This window comes from Arvicanthis niloticus, chromosome 10 (genome assembly GCF_011762505.2).
Source record: "Arvicanthis niloticus isolate mArvNil1 chromosome 10, mArvNil1.pat.X, whole genome shotgun sequence".
Taxonomy (NCBI): domain Eukaryota; kingdom Metazoa; phylum Chordata; class Mammalia; order Rodentia; family Muridae; genus Arvicanthis; species Arvicanthis niloticus.
In genome coordinates this window covers 27,619,916-27,643,601 of record NC_047667.1, presented here as the reverse complement: position 1 = coordinate 27,643,601, position 23,686 = coordinate 27,619,916, and the positions used below count along the sequence as shown (strand labels likewise).

Sequence of the window (23,686 nt, the reverse complement as noted above, 5' to 3'; positions counted from 1 at the left end):
CTCTACCTAAAACTACAAATTATATTAAATCATTGTGGAGAGAGTGGTCTGCCTTGTCTTGTTCCTGATTTTAGTGGAACGGCTTTGACTTTCTATTTTACTTGATGTTGGCTATAGGCTTACTGTAAACTGCCTCTATTATGTTGAAATATATCTACTGTTCCCTAATCTCTCAAAGACTTTTATTATGAAGGAATATTGAATTTTGTCAAGGGTCTTTTCTGCATCCAATGAGATGATGGTATATTTTTTCCAGTTTGTTTATTTGGTAAATTACATTTATTGATTTCCCCTATATCTCTGGGATGGAGCTGAGTTGATATATCTTGAATTCAGTTTGTAAGTATTTTATTGAGTGTTTTTGCATCTGTGTGCATAAGAGAAGTTGGACTGTAATGCTGTTTTTTTTGTTGGGTATTTATGCATTTGGGTATCATAGTGACTGTGGCCTCATAAAATACATTGTGCACTGTTCTTCTCTTTCTATTTTGTAAAATAATTTGAGGAGCATTGGCATTTACTCTTCTTTGAAAGTCTGTTAGAATATTACACTAAAACCATCCGGTCCTGAGCATCTTTTGTTTGGGAGACTTTTAATGATTGCTTCTATTTTACTAGAGGTGATAGGTCTATTCAAATTACTTATCTGATCCTGATTTAACTTTGGAAAACGATACCTATTGAGAAAATTATCCATTTCTTTCAAGTTTTCCAATTAGGTAGAGTACAGAGTCCTAAAGTATGTCCCTATAATCCTCTGGATTTCTTCCTCATCTGTTGTTATGTTCCTCTTGTCATTTTCTGATTTCTGTTAGTTTAGATATCCTATTTCTGCTTTTTAATTAGTTTGGCTAAGGGTTTGTGTATCTTGTTGATATTCTCAAAGAACCAACTCTTTGATTGCTTCTTTGTATTGTTCTCTTTGTTCTATTTTATTAATTTCAGTTGTTTGATTATTTTCTGCTGTCTACTGCTCTTGGGTATGATTACGTCTTTCATGTGTGCTGTTAAGTACTAGTATGAGATCTCTCCGTTTTTTTTAAATGTAGGAGCTTAGTCCTGTGAACTTACCTATTATAGCCACTTTCATTGTGTCTCATAAGTTTGGGTATGCTATGTATTAATTTTCATTGCATTCTAAAAGGTCTTTAATTTCTTTATTTCTGCCTTGACTCAGTTATCATTCAATAGAGAGTTGCTTGGTTTTCCTGAGTTTGTAGGCTTTCTCTTCTTACTGTTGTTGATATCCAGTTTTAATCCCTGATTGACAAGATACAGGAGGTTATTTCAATTTTCTTGTATCTGTTGAGACTTTCTTTATGTTTGGGTATGTGCTCGATTTTAGAGAAAGTCCCATGAGGTGCTGAGAAGAAGGTACATTCATTTGTGTTTGAGTGGCATATCCTGTAAATATCTGTTAGGTCTATTTGACTTATAATATCTATTAGTTCTAGCATTTCTCTGTTTAATTTTTTCTGGATGATCTGTCCATTGGTTAGAGCTGAATATTAAAGTCTCCCACTATCAGTATGTGAGAGTCAATATCTGATTTACACTGCAATAGCATTTTTTTTTTTTACAACCTTGAATGCCCTTTTGTTTGGGGGCATAGATGTTAAGAATTGAAATGCCATCTTGACAGATTTTTTTTTTAATTTGATGAGTATGAAGTATCCTTTTCTATCCTTCTGATTAGCTTTGGTTTGAAGTCTATTTTGTTAGATATTAAAATGGCTATACCAGGTTGCCATTTATTGGAAAATATATTCTAGGCAAATGAACCAAAGATTATTTTGTCAAAAATATCTTTATTCCAGTAAATAAAATAGAAACAACGAGAACAACACAAAGAATCAATGAAACATAGAGTTGGTTTTTTGAGAAAATCATCTTGGTCCGTTTGCTTGGATTATCTTTTCCCATCCCTTTATTCTTTGATATTGATGTGTATTTTTTGAATGTAGCAGAAGAACAGAGCCTGGTTTTTCACATCCATTCTTTGAGTATGTGTCTTTTTATTGGAGAATCAAGACCATTGATATTCAAATATATCAATGACCAATAGTTGCTGATTTACGTTATTTTGTTGTTGGTTTTGGTGGTGGTGGTGGAGGGGGTGACCGTGTGTGTTTTGTCTGTGTGTCTTTCCATTCTTCTATATTGTGAGATAATTTATTCTCTATGTTGTCATGGGTATAGTTAACCTCCTTAGGTTGAAGGGTTTTTTTTTTTTTTTTTTTTTTTTTTTTTTTTTTTTTTTTTTTTTTGTAGTTCCTTTTATGGGCTTAGATTTGTAGACAGATATTGTTTAAGCTTGTTTTTATCATGGAATATCTTATTTTTTTTCCATCTATGGTGATTGAAAGTCTTGCTGGGTTTAGTAGATTGGGCTGGCATCTATGGTCTCTTAGAGTCTGCAGCACATCTGCCCATGCCCTTCTGGGTTTTAGAGGCTCCATTGAAGAGTCAGGTGCAATTCTAATAGGTTTGCCTTTATATCTTACTTGGTTTTTTTTTTTTTTTTTTGCATCATTTAATATTCCTTCTTTATTCTGTATGTTTAGTGTTTTGATGAATATGTGCTGAGGGGACTTTGTTTTCTTATACATTCTATTTGGTGTTCTGTATTATTCTTGTACCTTTATAGGCATCTCCTTCTTTAGGTTAGGAATTTTTTTCTTCTATGATTTTGTTGAAAACATTTTCTGGGCCTAGTAGCTGGGTCTCTTCTTTTTCCTCTATATTTATTACTCTTAAGTTTGATCCTTTCATAGTGTCCCATATATCCTGGATGTTTTGTGTCAGGAGTTTTTTACATTTAACACTTTCTTTGATCAATGTGTCCATTTCTTCTATTATATCTTCAGCACTCATGATTGTTTTTCTTCTATCTCTTGTATTCTGTGTATCTACAGGCAGCCTACCTGGTTTTCTGGCAGGCTTGGCCTGTGGTTTACCTGGGGGTACCTACAAGAGATGGGTGCTGGCATAAAATAAAGAGTGTGGGAAGGGAGATTAGAGTGGGAAGACTGTGGGATCCACAGAAGATAGAATCTGAGGACTCAGGGAAGGCTGCCATCTGTGTTCTGCTGCAGAAGGAGATGAGACTGGGCTACTTTAAAGTCTTTGAGGATCTCTCCTCCACTGATGTCATTAATGCTGGCACTAGTTTATATTCCCATCAGCAGCAAGCAATGGTTTCTCTTTCCCCATATCCTTACCAGTATTTGTTGTCATACTTATTGATGCTAGTTATTCTGACTGGGGTGAGGTGGAAGTCTCAAGGTATACTTAATTTGCATTTTCTTGATGCAATGGATGTTAAATATGCTCTTATTGGCCATTGTTTTTTTTTCTTTTGAGAATTGTCACTTTCATAGCTCATTGGTTGATTGATACTTTTAGATTTTAGTATTTACATTTTGATGTTCTCTGTGAACTCTGAGCACTGGATTCCTGCCTGAAGTATAGTTGACAAAGCTTTTTGCCTATTCTGTGGTCTTCCTGTGCTGCTGATAGTGTCTTTGGCTTTGGAATTGCTATGTTTCCATGTTTCCCCTTCCTTCCTTCCTTCCTTCCTTCCTTCCTTCCTTCCTTCCTTCCTTCCTTCCTTCCTTATTTCCTTGCTTCCAGATGCTAGATATTGAACATAGGGACTTAAATATCTGCCTCTTATAGATCTTATATATCTATCATTGCATGTCCAGCAGGATGGGGAAGTCGTGTATAGCCAACAGCATTCCTGTACCATTCCAACTGACAATGATAGTTACTGATATACCACTAATACACCTGGCAATTAAGACTATTTTTATCACAGAAAAAATTATATATGTGTAAATTCCAATATTTGTATATAATAACCTTCTGTTCCTCATGTCACATGGGAGGACACTATCCCCAGAAGGAGAAAATAATCTAGATAATTGTTTGCAAATGTTTTAAGCCTTAGAATTCTGTGAGTGGTTATTAAAACATTCATAATCCCGTATTCCTTAGATTTAGCCTCTGAAATTCCTTTATTCTGGGTTAAGGCTACCTTATTTTTCAAAAGCTCTCTATAAGGTTTTAATACAGATTGCCTGTCAAGAAATCTCAATAGAGGACACTGCTCATATTTTATAAGAAAACAAATTAATGGAATGGATTACACGCCTTCCCAATGTGCTGTTTCTACATGTGCATATGGACCAAGAAGGTTTGGATGTGTTCTTCCAATAACTACAGATAATAGAGATAAAGCATACTGTTGCCTGTTCTTTATTGTATTCTTCTTTGTATACCTAGAGTATTTAACATTTCAAGTCCAAACCCTTATACCTTCTAAAGTACTTTATGTGGTACTTTAGCTATGGAGTGAATTCAACAGTACAAATAATTAATGGTTTCTATCTTGGGCTAAACGTTAATGCCACTTAAAATTTTTTTGGGAAATACGTGTCACCAACCCTCCCTAAGCTAATTGGCCAGTTTGTACACAGGGTCTAGTACAACCAGTGTAAGTTCCACTTACTATACACATCCTTAATATTTCAAAAACTACTAGTTAACACATTTCCAATCTCTTCTGGTTTGCTTATGAGTGTTCGAGTTATCTATGTATGTGTGGGTAGAAATCTTCCCAAGGCATACAATGGCAGAGTTATATGGTAGGACTTTTTTGCTGCTTTTAGATGCTTTCTCCTTGCTTAAATTCAAAATTTGGTTCAGAGATGGTTCAGTGTTTAAAAGCATTTGCTCTTTTTTGCAGAGTATCCAGGAGCAGTTTCCAGCAGCCACATGGTGCCTCACAACTGTCTATAATTTCAGTTCAAGGGATTTCAAAGCCATCATCTGGCCTGCTTGGATACTGCACACATGTGTTGGGACATGACACATGTACAAAGTCAAACATTAGTACACTTAGAATAAAATAAAAAAAATCTTTTAAAAATGCGTGTGAAAATATTTACAATCTGGCTTCCATTATCTTACCCCACAGGTATACCCTGTGTAAAATGAGATCTTCATCCTTGTATAGAATTTGAAAGCTAGGACTTGAGTTCATTGTCTCACTGTCTTTATGCAACAATTGCTGGGCCGATGAGCATGCTGACTAGAGGGACAGTGACTTAAAATGGTGCTGGAGCATCACTTGCTCAAGTCCTAGTGCTGACACACATCCAGCTCGCTTGAAGGGCAATTCTGTGAGCACAGCCAATGGCATTGCTAAAAACAGCCAGAATGAAAATAGCAAATGTCAGACTGGATGCGGAGCAACTGAAAACTGTACACTCTAAGGTGGATGATGCAAAACTGTATGGTCCTTTACATGCAAAGATGTAGAATATATAACCGTAATCTATAGTGAGAAAAGTTCCTGAACCAAAGGGTCTTGGCTGAAGGAACTTTCAGGGTAAGAAAAGGGATTATTTAGGTTAAACAGGTGTGTGTAATGTATGTGTGTATGGCTGTGTGCCTGTGTGGTGTGTGTGTGTGTGTGTGTGTGTGTGTGTGTGAGAGAGAGAGAGAGAGAGAGAGAGAGAGAGAGAGAGAGAAGTCAGTCTGTGAAATTAGTATATTTGTGCTCTGTATAGCATATGGCCATCTTTCAATATAGCATCCTTAGAAGGAAACACTACATTAATTAGCTCATAACTATTTTAAAGATAAAGTAATAATCTACAAGAGATTTTATTCGGAGAAATGTTATACTTCCATTTTCTTCTTAATTATAATATCTATCAGATAGTTTATATGCTTTATCTCTTTCAACGCACACAGTACCAATATGTGTTAAATATCATATTAATTTTTGTTACTATTACAAAAGCCCCTGAGAAGCGACAGGAAGTGGGGGGATGGTTTCAGCTCACTGTTTCTGAGGTTTTACTTTATTGTGAGTTACTCCATTGGAATTAGGTAAATAGTAGCATAATATCACGAGGATGTAGATGCCAGAGGAGGGCTGTTCACATTTTGGCTGCCAGGAAGCAAGAGACAGTGACAAGAGGGAGGCCTAACCAGACATACTCCACAGAGATGCACTTCTAGGGGACTCTAACTAGGCTCTACCATCCACACTCTGCCACCTGTTCCACACAGCTGTCATCTGCTTGGAGTTTTACCCCACCAATGGACTAAATCAGAGCTCTCAAATCTAATTGTTTCTGGAGCCTGATAAACATAGCTGGAGTCTAGGACAGACTTAGATACTAAGACTTGGAATACATTCCAGATGGCTACAGTTTGACTGAAAGGAAGAAGAAAAGTCATCCCTGATCCAGTGTTGATGATGCTCAGTGGCAGAGGTGAGCAGTAAATGCCACCCTAGGGAAGCGCGTAGGCACACTGTCAAAATGCCAGTCTTTCTGTTTGGGTTTATTCTTCATGCCCAGTGTGAACTATTAATGTAGGGTTATAGGATTCTCTATGGCCTTGAGTTTTGAAAAATGCAGAAAACCATGGTCTTATCCACCCCACCCCCCAGGTCATATTAGGACTTATGGATGATTCCAAGCACATACCACTGTTGTGTTTCTACAGGAAGAAAAGCCATTCTGATTCTTGTAGATTGTCCTATCCTAGGTAGCATACAACCCAGGCTGGGAGAGTAAAGGCATATAAGAGGTAGAAACACACAGAGGAGCAAGTGGCCTGAACATGCCAATTCCATCTGCCCCCGACCCCCACCCTGCCTGCTTGCCACCCCACTACTGTGTCACCTTTTTGTCACTTTTTCCACCCCAACAGAAGGAGATACTCATGACCAGATGTCAGTTGGCTGTAGATGGCTCTGACATGTAACATAAAACTGGGTAGGACTCCTATTCTCGTAGGCATGGCAACCTTACTGAAGTTGCCAGACTAAAATTGAGAGCCAGAGGATTCACTCTTGTGACTGGAAAGGCTGTTCGAGGGTGACTCTGAGTGTGGCTGCATCAAGGCAGGACATTGACTTCCCTTCTCAGCTCTTTCTTGAGCATCAGCTTCATTACTTGGCAGGCTTCCCCTGCCTCTGGTTGAGAATCACTCCAAGTTCTGGGATCATATTCTATTTGCTCCTATTAATTCCAATAAAAGTCCATGCCATTAAGCTAGCATGGATCATGGTGATTTGTTAGAGTCACTTTTTTTTTTTTTTTTTTTTATGTTTGCTCTGCTTTTCCCCTTTCTGTATAGGAAGTATGGAAGTTAAGGGTGAAGTTAAGGCCAGATTCCCCTTATATCACCTGGAAGAACATTTTTTTTTCCCAGGAATTTTTTTTCCCCCTGTGTATTCTTTTCCACAATTAACATTAAACGATACTTGGTGACAACATGTGCTTTATTTATAATGATCAAATCACTAGATGTTCTTTTTTAAAGGATTTAGTCTAAATTACTTTTTCACTGTTAATTTTCCATTATTTTTAGATTTAAAAAAAATAGTATCTAAGCCTTTGTTTCTCTCTGTCTCTTTGTGCTCTCTCTCCCACACCCCTCTCTGTGTGTATGCGTGTGTGTGTGTGTGTGTGTGTGTGTGTGTGTACACATGATACAATGCACATGTGCAGGTCAAAGGGGAACTTTGGAGCATCAGTGTTCTCCCTTCACCACATGGGGGTCAAGGATGCAAGGATGGCACTGAGGTCCTCGGGCTTTGCAACAAGAGGCTTTAACCACTAGGCCATCTTTCCAGCCCTTGTTGAAAGCATTTTGTTTCTCTTATCATAAATATTGTATCACGCTCTGCTCATTTTAAGATGGTATAGAAGATGCATTTGAAGCTCACAGATGTTCACGTTGAAAAATGTCTTAGACCCAATGACGTGTAGGTGAAGAACTCAGTAGAGTCCTGGCGCTTTAGAAAAATGCAGTAAATGTGTCTAGGAAAGAAAAAAAGACAAGAAGGAAGATGGAAGAGTGGGACAAAAGAAAGGAAGGAAGAAAGAAAGGAAAGAAGAAGGGAGAGAGGACAGGAAAGAAACAAGGAAGGAAGGAAGGAGAGAAGGAAAGAAAACAGGCAGAGGGAGGGACCGACATTCAGTAGAATGTGACAGAAAAGGGAAGGGAGTATGCTAAACACAGGACAAAGTGTGGCTTCTTCCCCAAACACGTGCATAATTAAAATTTTTTCTTTGTGGGAAATATCTTCAAGTGTGCTTTTCACAGATTGCTGTAGTTGAATCTTAAATAACTACTCCCCCAAAGTTCCCTGTATTAAAGGTCTAACACCCAGTCTGTGTTATTGGGAGGCAGTGGAAACATTAAGAGATCAGGGCAAGTGATCTGTCTTTAGGTCATTGGGGCCTGGCCTGAAGGTGGTAGTGGGACCCCGCTGTCTTCCTCCTTTCTCTTTCACCTGGCTAGGAGATGAACTGGCATCTTCTGCCCTGTGCTTAGGCCACGGTGTACTGTGAAATTACAGGCCTCAGGGAAGGGGACCAATTGGTCATGGACTGAAACCTTCCATACTAGAAGTCAAATAGACCTTTCTTCTTTTTAAGTTGCTTAATCACCGGAACTTACTACAGGGATGGAAAGTTAACACATGGATGATAATATCAGTAGTTTCAGCAGATCAAGAGTGTTCTGACTGCTTCTGAGTAAATCAAAACAAAGATACTCCATTCCCAAGTCCACAGTCTCCCACCTGCTTTCCTTCCAAGTGGGAGGAAGGGCAACAAGACAATGGTGCCTTTGGCCTTCATTGAAGGCCAGCACCTGGCTATTTCCTTGCTTACCTTCATGTAACACTTGTCGAGAGAAGCCTGTACCACTCCGTCCAAGGATTCTCCCTGTTGGTGCTCCCTTTGGAGCGGCTTACCCTTTGCTCTCTCAGGCTGTCTCTCAGGCTGTCTAGTCATCCCCGTAGGGTGCTCACTAAGTTGGTTTAATGTGTAGCTGATTTTTGAAATGATACCCACGATGCCAGAGATATCAAAGATCCAAAAAAAAAAAAACAAAAAAAAAAAACAAAAAAAAAAACCAAAAAAAACCAAAAAAAAAAAACATTTAAGAACCAAAGAAAGGAAAGCCTGCATACTAATTACAAGTTTCAGTTCAAAAATAAACACTGTAGGAGTTATTAACTTTAAAGTGAGAAGGCTCAAAATGTATAGCTAAGACATGAAGGTAAATGACAGCAGAGTTATGTCCCCGCTCCCAGAAGGGGAGGGTAAACGGACTGAGACCGACATTGCCCCAGAGCTACACTGCAAACAAACGGATAAGTAACTAGAGCAAGTTTTGTTTCTAGGCAGGTTACGTCTAAACCAGGCCAGAGAGAGGAAATGCATTCCATTTGCATGTTTCATGGGAACAGAAGATTTGATTGTTTACCCTGAAAGTTTCGACCAGATTATAAGTCATGTCTTTTTTTTTTTTTTAAATCATTTAACAATTATTTTTGAGAGTATACTGTAATTTCAACAACCTTCCCTTGCTTGATCTTCCTGGACACTGTTCTTGTTGGACTCTCCCCCTGCCTTTTGTGTGGAGAGTGGTGAGTCTTTTGTGCACAGCACAGCCTTGCTCCCTTTGCTCATGCAGACTGGAAGACCTGCATGTGCGTTGTTACAAATCCTTGGCACTTCCACCATCCACCTCACTCCTGTCTTTTTTTTTTTCCCCTTAGCATCTGATCCCAATCTGTCATCTTTGAAGAAGCCCCCGAGGCAAAATTCTTCTAAAATTTCACCCTAAATCCTTGTTGCCCCTAGAACTCATTCAGAGCAGCTATCTTACCCTAGGTGTGAAATCCTTTACATAGCAACTGATGATCCCACTGCATGCTTAGAAACAAGCAGATTGCTAGCACACCATTTTGTATTGTTTATGGCTAGGTAAGCTTGAGGAATCGGAAATCAGGAAATGTAAAGAAATCCACAAAAGAGAGTAAAACCAGGGATCCTGAGGATGTCTAAGAGAAGTAGAGTTTCGGAGACAGAACAGCAACACAAAATCAGTTGTGATTACTCCAACTTAATGCAATCCCCTGACATATTCAGATGTTCAGGTCATCATAATAAATGCATCAGTACCTTATTATTACTAATTAAGATTTAGTTATACATAAACAGTAGAAATATGCTTTTAAAGTTTATATAAAAATTGAATCTAATTCATGACAAGGTTCGTCTCTACTTTTATTTCTACTAAATTTCTGTCATGAACAGAGAAAACTGTCTGGCTGCTTAGATAGGAGTCCTAGATATAGTATCGCAAACCTATTAATTTTAATTCATTTAAAAATGAAGAACTAATGGTTTAGTTATAGCTTCAGAAAGAAATACAAGTTTTACTTTTAATTTGAGTGAGAAAAGAGTAAATAAAAACAGGATTTAAGTAGTTACAAATTTTTGGTTGTTGAAACTATATATATATATATATATATATATATATATATATATATATATATCCTTTAAAACCATTTTCTTTTAAGTGGTAACAGAATGCAATGCAATGCATGTGATATGCTAACAGATAAGGGGAGGGCTATCTGTTCAAGGAAGGGTCTAGCCAGAGTGAGAAGGAGGAGTTATGGAAGAGGTTATATTAAAAAACTTACACTGGCACATATGTATGAAAATACCATAATAAACGTATTAAGTTATCCGCTAATCTAAAAGATTAATGAATAAGTAAAGATAACTTATTTATATGCACAGTTAAAAATTTTAAAATTCTATCAGTTAAATAAACCTATTAGCTCTACAGTGATAAATAACACAGAAAGACAAATATAATAACTCTATCCAAATAGAGTTATTTTGAGAAACATTCTACTGTTTGCCTTCCATGCTTTTAGAGAGCAGATTATCCCACAAGGCTGATGGATATGTACAGGCTTGCCTCGGTGCTGCTTGAATGGTATATGCAGTGTCAAATTCTCAAGCCTTGGAAACAACACTATTTTGTAAGTCTCATTGTCTGAGCTTCTTATTCTACACACTACGGGAACACAGTGATAGTTCACAGAGGAAAAAAAAAAATCTCCATAATTGGGACATTAGCCAGTGGTGAATTCACAGGCAGGCGTACAAAGGCTGGTGAGGCTGTTTATGATTGACTAGGCCCATTGTTCTAAGGCGTGTGGAGACTGCTTTCAGTAATACCTTTGGATTCAATGGGTGCACTATTCCACATCTGATTCTACTCACACGCTGGGCTTCCTAGCAGCTTGAACATTAGCACCCAATTGAACTGCTGAAAAAAATTACTGAGGTATTTCATACTTCTGTCATTAAGTAGAGCAACCAAAGATTGAAAAAATGTACATTGTAAGCAGTCAGTGCTTAAATTTGAACAAAGGGGGTTGGAAAGAGGAAAACAGTATCGGTTTTCACTCTTTTCAGTGAATGTGTTAGGGACAGGCCTTTGGAAATGTAACCTGAGGCAGGCCTCTCAACACAGGTATGAGGAAATATGGAAGGTAAACAGAGGTACTTATTGTCTTGTTTTCATTCCTGTTAGGAGAGAGACCACTGCTCCGACTATCCATGCCTGAGCAGATCTGACACATTCTAAAGCCCGAACGGAGAACACAGAAGGAAAGCTCCAAGGCGAGGTGGATGGAGACAGAGTAGGGAAATTACGCACAGTTCTTTGAAATCTTTCCATCTAGCTGTGTAAAATGACAGGATATTTATAACATCGTATTTCCAGATAGATACAAAAGCGTATGCTAACACCACCAAGAAACTCTCTTTGAGATTCAATTACCTGGGTTTCTGACAGTACAGATATTGGTACTTGCCAACTGTGGCGATGGCTGGAGGTGCCACACTACCAAGGAAATTGCATTTGTGAAATGACTTCACAGTTTGGCTCCACAGGAGAGGGTGTAACTTCTTAATATATTCCCCACATTGTTCTTTTTGCCCTTTGCCGTTCGTCAGAGCAAAGAAGAAAATTCAGTTGAATTCTGATAAGCAAAGAAATTGTGATATAAATACATGCAGCTGTTTGGACTGATGGCTTCCTGTTTTGTACAAGTATATCTCAGTGTCTTCTATTTAAGATGTCTCTAAACATCTCTTCAGTTTCACAACTACTGTAAAAATAACCATGGAAAAGCCATGGTCAGTATGCCACTATTTTTAAACATGAACTATATCCCCCAAGCTATCATAACTCAATAATTGGGACACAGTAGCATTGTGTCTCTGCAATTCTGAATTCTAGGGATTTGATGTGAGGATAAAATTAAGATGGATTTAGCTGTTTTTAATGGAAGCTCATATGCTAATAACCTGCTAACGATTGATTGCAAGGAGCCATTAGAAGTGGAAATGAAACTTGCTAATATTTTCATGGGTGCTTTCAAAGCATCGTATTTACTCTCTGACACTGTACAGGGACCACAAGCCAAGGCCAGAGAAAAGTGATCTCCCTCGGGCTGTCTGCAGTCTGTACTCCGACTTCCTCCTCTTGGCCCAGTTTAGTCCAGACATTTCAACAGCTTGACTAAGCCTCATCACCATTTAGCTGCCAAGCTTAGTGGCTGCCAGTCTTGCTAGTAGCTTTTTAAGCACAGCTGTTACCAGTACTATGTTTGAATCAAGAAGACCAGACCTTTCTGGTCTACCCCACTGGCCAGGTTCTCTCTCAAAGGAGAATTATTTTTAATATTACTTCATCATTCTTCTTCAGGGAAACATTTTTTCCCCTTGTAAGTTTCTTTCCTTATGGAGAAATTACATTTATGTCAGAACTGGTATGCAACATCTGTTTCGGGTTAGTTTATGGAGAGATGATTTTGAGAATAAATACTGCTGATAATTTTTTTCTTACGTGGGGCCAGTAGATATATATGAAAAAAAAAAAAAAAAAACCTTGAAGATTTGGTTATGAACTGAGAAGTTTAAAGTATGATATCCAGATACCATTTATAACCAAGTCAATCTGATAGGTAATATATGTGCTGCATGGTAATTATGTACAAATACTGAGTTATTCATACAAAGGATTATAATTAATGCAGAGCATGACGCTAAAGCAGCATTTGAGGAGAAAGCTCAGAGGAGAGATGAATGGAAAAGCAGTTAAAGGTGTTTCTGCTCTAAGTGTCCTGAGCCAGAGGAGCCTTCTTGGGCAGGCTTCTCTGTTTTTCCATTAGCATTTGCTCCAGGCCAGGAGGTTGGCTGCTGGCGCCTGGGAATAACCTTGCCTACCCACAAGGAAGGTGATATAAATTTAGAAAGAAAAAGTACAGTGTCTTCTGTTTAGACCCTCTTCCCAGTCTTTCCAACACTATACTATTTATCTGTAGCCGTGAAGCCTTTACAAAAAATAGGACACATTATATTAGTTTAATACTTTGGACATCATAGGATTCTTCCTGGATAAAGGCTTTGGAGCTGCGAAGGATGTGGGAGATAACCTTTGCCCAATTTGACCCTCACTCAGTGTTCATTAAGTATACTGTTTGCTTAGCAGTGGATTATTCTGTATGTAGATAAATTGGTAGTGTGCTTAAATTGGGCTAGCTATCAATCCACATTTTCTAGAATGGTAATAGCAAAGAGTAAGAGCAAGCTCTGACCCATGCATCTGGGCCCAGGTTAAATTTTACCTTGAAAATGTCTTTTAGTTTTTCTGTAAGCCATGCCTATGCATGGCAACTCAAGTGACATTGTTCCTATGGCTGATTTGGTGTGACATGACCATATGATATAGTTCAAATGCCAACGTATTGGCTCCATCCTATCTTCCTCTCATACACCACATTCAATGCCCCAGAAAACCTTGTTGGCTCTATCGTGGAAATGTATCTGAAGTCTGGTTTTGCTACTGTCTGGAATTGCTAGCATTCTGGCCTAAGTCTCATTGGAACATTTTACAGAGACCATTATTGTCTACTTTTAAACTTCTAGTTGCTTTACCCTACACTTTATTCTCCACAGTTCTGTTTTCTCTCAACTTATTCCTGTAATGAATTTCTATTTTATTCAGAATAAAATATAAGACTTCAAAGTTCCACATCTGCCCCTTTTCTGGTAGCTCATTCCTTATTATTTCATCAGCCATCCTCCCTTGCTCACTGGGTTGGATTCTACCTGCATGGACTTCCTGGCTGTTTTTCCAACATGGCAAACCCATGTCCAGACAGTGTAACTTTGCATTTCCTGGGCAAAATATTCTACTTCCTGAGAATCACATGACTCCTTTTCTCACTTCAGGTCTCTCCTCAAATTCCAAGTGACTTTCCCTGATAAGCATATTTAAAGGAGCCCTCACACCCCCTAGCTTTATTTCTCTATGAGATAGATATAGAAGACATTAGATAATTTGGACTTTCTCACTGAAGTTAAGTTTTATAAAAGCAGGGCTCTTGTATGTAGCTGATCACTGAACTTCCATCTTAGAACCCCACCTGGCAAATCTGTACAGCTTAAGCACTTACCCCCAACGTCACCTCTTGAAATCTAATTTTCTTTCTAAAATTAGCGTTTGCATTTTTTTTCCTAATTATATTCCACATACTTGCATTTGTATATGTGCCACATTGCAGTATGGAGGTCAGAGAACAACTTGTGGGTCCTGGGAATCAAACTCCTGAGCCATCTTAGAGGCCCACCCAAACTTTCTAAATCTCGCTTCCATTGTTTTAACACATTTGAGCTATAATACTGGTTTTGTTGTTGTTTGTTGTTGTAGTTGTTGTTCTTGTTTGTTTTGTTTTGGCTCTACTTCCCTTAGCAGGGGAATGAAACCAGAGAAAAACCTACTGATACAGAATGATGGAATGATTAGGACCTGTGCTCAAGCATGCTGCGGTATCTCATCGGCTGTTTCTAAGGAGAGGCGTTAAAGCTGTTCTGAGAAAGACCATGATAACCTACGTTAAGGGACTGGCCACTAATGATTAGAATCTAGGCATGACAGACCCTACAGTGCCTCCTAGCTCTCCGCCCCAGTAGTTCAGATATGGTTACTGGAATAGTAGGAATCAAAGCTTTGCTTTTCAACAGCTCCATGTACTAGGGCGAGAAACATATTGCAAATATGTGACGTGTAAACTAATTTATGTAATGTAATATTTTCGTAATGCCTCTTTATAAGTGTGCTCAACTTTCGGAAGCGTCCTGAAAGGCATTCCCAATGCTGGGACTATAAAGTCTAGATTTGCTTAGCAGACTCTGGGAAAACTCTCATTTGCTTGCACTGACATGGTGTAGAGGCAGCTTAAGCCATGTGGTAAAACAGAGTGGGATCAAAATACGCCGATCCGGAGGCAGGGGCCGACCGCCATAAGCGAGGCACACCCCAGTTCTCTGGAAAGTGGCAGCGTGGGCTCCGGAGCAGGGTGCGGGCGCGGGGAGGGGCCTGCGGCGGCCCGCCCTCTCCTCGGGGATGCCGGGATGTTTACCCTCCTGACAGCCGCGGCCGCCGGAGGAGGAGCGGAGCTGGGAGGATGGGCCGCCGCTAGGCTCGCAGTGGGGAAGCGCCGGCCGAGCAGGGTGGGAGCCGGCGCCTGCAGTGGCGCGGGCAAAGGCGATCGGCCCGGAATACCGCAGCCCGCAGCCCGCTTGGACCGAGCTGCCCCGGCGCTCCGGTGAGTATGCACGGCCCGACCGGGTGGGGCCGGTTCGGGGAGCGGGCGGGCCGCGTGGGGCCTCGGGCTCGCGTGCCTCCGAGGACCGCCAGGGACGCCTGCAACTGGCGGAGCGTGGTGCAGCCCGCTGGTTGCGGGAGCTCAGACCCCGGGAGCTCCGACCCCCGGGAAGCTCCGCGGCAGCGGTGGTGGCGGCAACAGGTCTCCCAGCTCGGACAGGAGGAACTCTAGCGAAGACCCGCCTCCGGGCCGAGCTCATTGGTCACCGTGGCTATTTACCGCTTGCGGATTGGCTCAACCGATTCGGCTGCCACCCAGTTTAGAAAAGTGAAGTTCACGGACCGGGGAGTCGAGCATGAGTAGTGGGGTAGCCAGGTCAAGGACCGATTGAGACCGATCCTGGGCTGGGATGCAGCAAAGAATGAGCTGAATTACAAATGGGGCGAAGGTGAAGTCCGAGAGGCCGTGGGGGATGCTGCTGAGCAATTTCGGCTGCCTCTACCTGGTGCTGGAGGCCTTGGAAGACCCTCAAGAGATGCATTTATTGACTCACATACTGTACTCGAATAGCCTAAGTCTTTGCCCGGGCTAAACACTAAGAATGTATTTATTTTAGAGTAAGGTATGTTTGTGCCCTTTACAGTTCTGGTGATGAAACTGAATATAGCAAAAACAAACTAGAGATGAAATGACTTTTTTTTTTCTCTTTGAGATTAGTAATCTTAAAGGTTGCAAACAATCAGATGCCCGCAGTTTATGGAGTATTATTAGGACCACTCTTTAGTTTCTCCTTCAAGGAATCTGCAGTTCCCGTAAGGCACGTTGCCTACAGCCGTTCACGACGGTGTGTTTTGATAGGTTGCTTTACAAAATAACGTTCCGAATATGTGTATTATAAATCTTTTGTCTTCTAGATGATGGGATGTTGATGTGATCCAAGAAAGACTTAGTACCCACACTCAAAAATTTATAGTTTGAGACAACCGGACAAACTCTGAAAACGAATAAAAAAAAATACATCCTGCAGTGCTTTGTAGCATGTCTTACCGGCATTCATGGCTGCAGTATTTTGTGATGGCCAGTGCACTTGATTGGACCGGCATGCAACCTAAGCAGTAATTTCATCTTCACAGCAGTCTGCCACCATTCCTCGAGATCCGGTCCATCATAATTTGTTTTACATCCCAAACCATTGCATCTTCTGCTTTGACTGGCTAGGGGCGGGGGGACTTTACTTCTTAGAGGGGCAGAAAGTGGATGATGGGAGGAGGGACTTCAGAGAAAGAGAAGGGTCTCTGGGGCAGAGTGGAGGGGAATCTGGACTCAGTGACCATGCAGTCCTCAGATTCCACTGTAAGGTGGGAGTCCCCGCCCTTCAGGGCACTGACAGCCACTGCAGCCAATGAACGGCGAGGACACCCGGCCCCCAGCTCAGGAGGGCGGGTACTTCCTACCGCTGACCTGGACTAAGAGAGGGAGGCCAAGTTTCTCTGAGGATGTGGGCCTGTGGAAAGAAGGGCTGAGGCTCAGTCTTGTGAAATCAGTGCATAAAAAGAGAGGGAGGGTTCTCTGGTTTTCTTTGCGCCCCTTGTTAACATTCAAGATTCGGGCTCAGCTTGAAGTTACCGCTTCCACCGAAACCATAGTAGATAAGAAACGAACCTGGTCAGCAAATTAAATATAGTCGGTGACTGACTGAATGGGGCTTTTGCCCGAGATCATCTGAAACTGAAAACCAAGAACTACCAGAAGAAAACTCGTTACACACTTTTATGGCAGCTTGGCAATTTTAATACGGTTAAGACAATCATCAGTTTAAAGAGTCAAGACTGCATTTTCAGACAAACAGACCTATTTTGTAATCTGAACTACTGAAGTTTATGTATCTGGATAATAACTGTCTTCCGCCATTCCTTTCCCACAAACGCTTTCTTCGTTGGACACTTAGTTTCTCTCCAGCCTAGTGAAACAGAAGAAAATCACCCCTGTTACAATGGCCACACTAGCGAAGAACAACAGAGGCAGCTGTGTGCCTTTCCTGACTAAATTAAAATCCAGCATCTCAGTTTCAAATAAGCTGAAGTGCAGAGCAATTACACTCTGTTAAGATGAAGTACTGCCAGGACTCCCCTCTTACTTCCAGGCTTCTGCTGATTGCAAGTGATGTCTCTCAGCCCTGACTTACTACAAACATTAAGTATTGAGCATTTACTAAAAATAGAATCAAGTAAAATTCCAGTGATTTTTTTTTTTTTTAAAGTCGATTCTGTTATAAGAATGTTTAGGGTAGCTTCTCTCATTTTCACCCGTTTCTTTTGAAATATTTGATTAGTGTGTGGGCAGATTTTACTTCACAGTATAAACTACAGTGCAGTAACAAACTTACTTTAGTTCTGAAGGTGTGTGAAATTTATAGTTTGGAACTGTATGACATGGTTGGTTACTATTTACTCTGAGTTATTTTATATAAAATTCTACAGATATTGCAACAATTTTTCTAAGCACCATCTCTTTATATTTTTGAAGTTGTTCCATTTTAATTCTTCCTCCTACAATTTATTTATTCATGGAGATTATAGCTGACATGACATTGGTTATATAATTCTACCCAAGCATTTGTGGAATATAATTTTACAATTTACAGTTTACAGTTTAAAAATTTGTTTGTCTTGACATAGGGTTTTACTTTGTAGCCTCTACTGGTCTGGAACTTATTATGTATCCAACTCAGGCTGGCTTTGAACTTATGGTATACTCCTGCCTCAGCCAAGGGCTGAGATTATAGACATGAGTTACTCTTCTTAGCTTAGAAGTTTTAAACTTATATAACTTATAAACTACTAAACTTCTAAACTACTGATTTAACAATTTTCCAACTGATGGTTTGATTATCCTTATGGTGTTCCATATTTCTTAAAATACTTTTTTTCCTTTTAAAGAAAACAACTTTGTTGTTTATGGTTTTATGGTGAGGGGTGGGAATGAGGACAGATGCTAAAAAAAACATCCTTTGCTTTTTTTGATCAGGATAAGTGATTTTTTTAACATTTATTTTTAAAAATAACCAAACCACTCTGTCATACTGTGTGTATAATGACCTATTAGGATGAGCTTTACTGGAGTTAATAGCTAGCCACGGTGTACAAATGAGAAAAACTTACTGGTTTATAAAAATGTACAGATGTCTGTTTTATATGACTTAGTGGAAGTAGTCTTTTTTTGAATGTTGCCTCAGCTCTTGTGTGGACGAGCTACTTTTAAACTCCAGGCTGCTTATGTAGGTTCACAAACTCTAAACAACCTCATAATAAGTATTTTTTGGCTTTGTGGGCTGTATTGTCTCCTGAAGCTCCTGCTTTTATAGCCACAAACAATACCCATATATGTGCTTGTAGCTGTGCTCCAGTAAAACTGTATTTATATAGACGATAACATCAAAGGCTGACACATGAATTCTAAGCCCCTGAGTTTCCAACAACAGTGCACTGTGAAAGATTTTATTCTTAGAACTTGTGTATCGTGTCCACTGCGCGTTCCCTGATTTTGCTTATTGGTGTTCATAACCATGTGAGCTACTTAGATTGGTATCCTGCTGTTGAAGGCTAAGGGCATAAAAGTACTTACTAAACTAGAACAGATGTAGAAAAGTTTTACTAGAGAAAATAATCTGCAAGAAGAGACAGAGATGCAGGAGGCTAATACTCAGAATAGCCTAGAGAGTGATGGGAGTTGTCTCTGCAGATGTTTAGACAGCCTTGGGCTCTGGGGACTCCAGACCCATCCTGTGACCTGGAAGTAGTGAGTGAATGGGTGCTGTGTCTTGCTTCCTCCTTCAGGTAGGAGCTGATGCCAGCCATTCATCTGCTTTTCAACTGGTGATATTCCTTACATGAGTGAATTCTGACATGTTTCATTCATTAGTGTTTATTTTAGCCTACTGTTAGTATGACTGTTACCATTAGAAGCACTTTTGAGCATGTGTGATTTAGTAAGCCTTTTTTGTTTTTTTTTTCTAAATGAACTTTTTAAAGAAAAATGAAGAAAGGAGAATGAACATACAGGTCTGTAATCCTATACAGGGTAAGCTGAGGAGCTGAGGTGGGGTATTGGGAGTGCCAGTGCAGCGTGGGCTGTGGAATGTCTCAAACGACAAGTACATCCACAAGAGAGCACCACCTCCAACCCCTGAAAAAAAGGGAAAGAAAAGTGGACTTAGTCTTTCTAATGAGAAAAGAAAATAATAAATTACGGGAAGGGGCCTGTTGTCAAGGAGTGTGTGGCCACGGGAGAGAAATAGGGCCTCCTAGTTAGTTTAGGAATGAATTTTGGGCAGGCTGGGGTGCAGGTCTTGAGAAGCAGTGGAATGCAATGGAAAATGAAACACCTTGCAAATCACACAGTAGAATTTGTTCGTCCTGGCCCGGAGTGGACCTTGGGTGTAGGAATTTTGACTCGGCAACTCCTCAGGGAGGCCAGGTGGAAACTGGGACATTTTAGAGCTTGTGGCCAGTGGCCCTCAGCTACAGGTAACATCTTTAACTGACCCTCCTGCATGTGTATTCGATGTGAAGAAGCCCAGGCCCAATGCCCCAGGTTTGTTTCCTCCTCTTTTTACTCCTCTTCCTCCTCTTCCTCTGCCTCCTCTTCCTCTTTCTCCACCTCCTTTTAATCACCTGTGTTGAGGAGTCTTAGTTTGTACAGACTATAGTTTTTTCCAGCTCTCTTCAGCTTGCTTTGAATTGTAAATGAGAACATCTTTGTCAGTGCAGACTAGTAGGTGCAGAGTGGTGGTTTCATTTCCTCTGTTTCTCTATTCATGGAACTTTCAGGGGACGGAAATAGCCAACAGACTCTTCTGATCATGCTTGGCCTGGCCTTGTCTGATGAGGGTGCCTCACAGTTTGGCAGCTGCATCTTCCTCTGCTCGAATTCTCCTTTCCCTTTGCCCTGTGATTTCCATATTTATAATTTAATGCTTTGCACATTTGAGATAGCATTTTAATGACTTTTTTTTTTTTTTTTTTTTTTTTAAGTGAAGCTACATCAAGGAAGAAGTTGCTACCCTAGGTGCCCCAAACCCATACCCTATCTATTCCCACTATAGAACTGGAATCACCAAGCCCTGGGACACTATACCTATGTGAGTTTCTTAGAGCTGCTGTAGCATACTACTAGTTGGCATCATAAAACAACTTGGACTGATTCTATTCCAGTTTTGAAGGATGGATGTTAGAGATCAAATTTTTCTTTGAAGGTTTGGGAAAATGAATGCTATGTCTATTCTTCCTCCTCCTCTTCCTCTCCCTCCTCTTCCTCTCCCTCCTCTTCCTCTCCCTCCTCTTCCTCATCTCCCTCCTTTTCCTCCTCTTCCTCCTCCTCTTCCTCCTCCTCCTCTTTTTCCCCCTCCTTCTCCTTCCCCTCTTTCTCCTTCTAGTATTGGTAGAGGACTTTGTCTTTACTTGGTTAATAAATGTATATCACTTTAATCTGCTTCTGTCTCATGGTAGCATCTCTGTATGTTTGCATCTGTGTCTTCTTCCTATATAAGGACATACTAATGGCCACATCTTTTTAAACTTAAGGTTTACGTTGGCTCACAGTTTGGGAGGCTACAGTCATTAGAGTTAGAGGAGTCATGGGAGAGACTTGACCATTGTTGGCAGGAGTGTGTGATATAGCTTATTCATAGCTTAGTGGTGCTGGAAACAGATGAGGGGCCAGAAGCAGGGCCAGGCTTTAACTCTAAAGATACTCTTCCTCCCCAAGTGATATACCTCTACAAGCTAGACTCAATGTCACAAAGGATGTAGTCTCCCAAAATAGCATGACAACTGGAGATGAAATGTTAGAACACATGAACCCATGGGGAACTTTTCACATTCAAACTACAGCATTCTGAAGGGGCTCCCGAGAGCTCATGGCCATCTCACAGTTCAGTCTAACTTAGTCTCAAGAGTTCCAACATTGTTTAAAAGTCCAAAGTTTTAGCTGTGAGCTCGTGTAAAACGGAAAATCTGCATCATATATATTCAGTATCCAGTGGCACAAAGTAAGCATCATCCAAAGTGGGAGGGAGGGATGGGAAAGATGCCAGGAGAAACTGGAGAGTGATCAACAAATTCTGGAGTGCCATACCCAGCACCTTGTCGCTTGGTGCCATCCTCTCAGCATCCATGGGCTTAGAAAACCACATTGGCTCTGCCATTTGTAATATTGTGATTTCTCTGGGGTTCAGTCTACACAGTACCAGTAGCTTTTCTCTGTAGACATTCTTATGTTCCCAGCATCTCCTATACTCTAGGGTCTCCATTGTGACTTAGACTTCACTTTCATAGAATTGTACTTTGTCCTCTCAGGGTCTGTCTTCAAAGGACCTAATTTTGCAACACATTGTGGTGCCTCTCATCTTTCTTGCACTTAAAATTCAGTGACATTATTTTTATTTATACTCTTTAGATTCCTTGCTATATGAAGGATTTTGGACTTTTCTGATGCATTTGTCCATAATGGCAGGTCTTAAACTTGTGGAAGGGCTGTATCTTTAGAGATGAAGACGGGCATTGTTTTATACATTTAAAATAGGAACAGTATTCTACCAAAACAGTGAAATGAATGTTCCAGAACCAAGCTTTCCATTTCCCATTATTATTTTGTAGTTTCCCTGAGGGGACTGCAAATGTCTAACTTACTAGATCATGTGTTTCCAGAAGTAGAAGGAAGCTGACAAAGTCTAGTTTAGACTTCTCATTGAATGTGGGAGTAAGCTAAAACCCCAGGATGCAGGCTCGCCACTCACTGATGGTCTGCTTAGCCTTTGTTTGCTCTTTGTTTTTCAATAGTGGTGAAGCCTGTATAAGCTTCAAGGCTCCTGATATGCACAGTGTGTTTTTCATCCTGACTTAGCAAATTCCTTGTGTTTTGTTGGTAGCTCCTGTTTGCTCAGTAAAGATTTGCTGAGAGACAGGTGTAACACTGTCCCCTTTCCAGCACCCACATTAAGACCCAGAACACTTTAGTCAGCCGGTAGATATCTGAATGCTGAAGTGTGTGCCCTTGTGAAGTATTTCTGTTGCAGCAAAAAAAGAGAGTCATTAGAACTTGATGCCCTGTTTGTACTTTGAAATAGGTTTAAGGAAGAAGAAATGACCAGTATGGAGGCTTGTTCTAGGGAAGAGTCTTTACTTACTAGTAAGGACAGCAAAAGTTGTGTTCTTGAGTAGTCACAGGTTGTCTGGTCAGATGCCTCTATTAGTAAAATCAAGCATTGTTACTTAGTATATTGAAAGTTTAAAATAGCCACTCATACTAGCATCCACCAGTTTCTTCTCTTTTTGCTGTGTTTCTGACACCAAGTGGTCCCTAAGTTTCCTTTACTTCTTTAAATCAGTGATTTACTCTTAGAAATTGAGTTGGGTGTATTCATTGTGTGTGATCCCTGTGTGTTGACTGTCAAGTAGAACTGGATCAGGTCAATCCTATGGGATCTCTTGATTCCTTTAAATAGTAAATTGTAAATTGACACAGTTCAATGTGTAAATCGTAAATGGAACAATTTGCATGGCTCTTGTTTTGCAAAAAAAATTGTTTTCTGAAGCTGTGGTCCTCAGAATGCCAGCGTTAGAAGTTCTGATTTGATGGTCATGAGCCTTGGCATCCTTGGAAGGACTGTTCTGTGTTGGAAGTGCTCATTGTTGATGCATCATCCAGATGACTCTCAAGCAGGGGTCCCTCACAGCACCGACAGGGAAGGCTCTGTTGTAATCTTTTACTTTTCATTATAACGAGCACATTTTCCTACTGCAGATATGGTTTCTATCAGCATCATACAACGTCTTGGCTTTGCTTTCATCAAGCCATCAGACTGTTCTAGAGTTTGTAAACAACAACGTCTCAGCTCAAAATATGGATGAGTGTTTTTGAAATCATCCTTAGAAACTAAGTATAAATCACTAAATAAAGAAGATAAGTATTTTCTAAATAACAACTGAGCAAAGCAGAGAAACATTCCACTTCAGATAAGGTGAAAGAAAAAAAGCAGACATGCCAGCTTTAGCTAGTCCCACCCCCTCTCTCGTGTGCTGCTTATGCTGTGTGTTGCTTCACCTGGCATCGTTCCAGGGCTTGTAGCTCAGTGAGAAAGCTTACCACTTCCCTTGCTCCAGAGTT

At 40.2% G+C, this 23,686-nt stretch overlaps 1 protein-coding gene across 1 annotated transcript in view; it reads left to right on the top strand.

Annotated features, from left to right (window-relative positions):
* Positions 1-15,314: 15,314 nt before the first annotated feature.
* Positions 15,315-23,686, top strand: part of Nek7 (NIMA related kinase 7) — a 123,534-nt gene continuing 115,162 nt past the window's right edge. Inside the window, exon 1 of the mRNA XM_034513221.2 lies at positions 15,315-15,520. The gene's annotated coding sequence lies outside the window, so the exon portion shown is untranslated. The remainder of the gene's footprint in view (positions 15,521-23,686) is intronic.